General features: G+C 44.2%; 1 pseudogene; it reads left to right on the forward strand.

The window, feature by feature from the left end:
• Positions 1 to 850: 850 nt before the first annotated feature.
• Positions 851 to 1,183, forward strand: LOC132371474 (protein FAM32A-like; annotated as a pseudogene).
• The last annotated feature ends 356 nt before the right edge of the window (positions 1,184 to 1,539 follow it).

The following is a 1,539-nucleotide window of genomic DNA, read 5'->3' on the forward strand; positions in this document are numbered from 1 at the left end:
AGGTGTATTTCTTTGTCGTTATTGTTCCTAGTGTAGCCTGAATAACTCTTTTTTTTTTTTTTTTTGGCTGTGTTGTACGACATTTGGGATCTTAGTTCCCTGACCAGGGATCAAACACGTGCCCCCTGTATTGGGAGCATGGAGTCTTAACCACTGGACTGCCAGGGAAGTCCCAATAACTCATATTAATTAAACTTTAAACCACAATAATTAACTTCCATTTATAATGACCCAAAGATGTATCCTCTCTGTAGCATATGAAAATAAGAAGCAAAGTATATAAAATTAAATAGTGGTTACTAGTCAACATTTTGGTATTCTAACTTACCTGGTTGTATGTACCAGAAAGCCAAACCAGCTTAAGCAAAAAGGAAATACACAGGGTCCGGTAACTGAGAAGTTTAGGAATTGAATAACTTTGGCATGGTTGACTCTAGCTGCTCAAATAAAGTTACTGGGCATCTGTCTCTTTTCATCTCTTGGTTCTGTTTTCCTCTGAGCTGGCCTTGTTCTTCAGAGCCATCTGCCTTCTCGTGATGAAAAGAAAGTCCCTAGCAGCACTAAGCTCACATGATCCTTAGTGTCTCACAGCTCAGAAAATGGAGATTCAGGTCATCGCTTTCAGTATCTGATTATTCTCCCTAAAAGGTCCTTAAGTAGCTCTACTTGGAGCAGAAGCCCATCCCTGGGCCAAGAGCTGAGTCCAGAGGTCTGGCATACTCCAAATGCTCAGCCTGGACCACCTGCCCACCCCTGTGATCATTTAGAATAGGGAGCAGGTGTTCTCTGCCCCAAGCATGATGCTCACTGTTTTCATGAAAAGGCAGTCTTGAAACTTCAGCAGGGCGCCATGGAAGCCTACGAGCAGGTCCAAAAGGAGCCCCTGAAGCTGAAAGGCGTCGCAGAGCTCAGAGTGACTAAGTGGAAGAAGAAAAAGAACAAGGACAAGGCGAAACTCCTGTAAGTGATGGGAACGAGCAGAAACGAGGAAGAGAAGTGGCGCAGCCTGGACAAGCAGACACTGGCGCAGGTGGCCTCTGAGAAGAAGCAGGAGAAATGGCAAATGGAAAGGATCCTGAAGAAAGCATCCAAAACCCACAAGCAGAGAGTAGAAGACTTCAACAGACGCCTGGACACGCTCACGGAGCACTATGACATTCCTAAAGTTAGCTGAACAAAGTAGCCTCCCCATCTGGGGTACGGAGTAGCACCGAGGAGAAGCAGAAGGCAAAGTTGGGATTATGTTTGGTGCCTTTGGCATTTTCTAGAAATATTCTCTTACACACATCCTTAGGTCTTCTGCTTGAGACAGTGCTTTTCAAAGCTGTATGTCCTCATTCTGGAACTTGATTAAAGTAAGACTGTCCTTTTACTCTATTTTGATTTCTCGGTAGCATGTAGAAGAGAAAGCTTTTTAGCTTGGAAAGTTTACCCAGAGATTAAGGTTATTTCTGTGTAAGTGCTGTGGAAAAGTGTTTTTACCCCCGAGTTGCATCTGACTCTTTGACAGCCAGCCAGCTGGCTTTGCCTAGATGAAAC

This window comes from Balaenoptera ricei, chromosome 9, assembly GCF_028023285.1.
Source record: "Balaenoptera ricei isolate mBalRic1 chromosome 9, mBalRic1.hap2, whole genome shotgun sequence".
Classification (NCBI taxonomy): domain Eukaryota; kingdom Metazoa; phylum Chordata; class Mammalia; order Artiodactyla; family Balaenopteridae; genus Balaenoptera; species Balaenoptera ricei.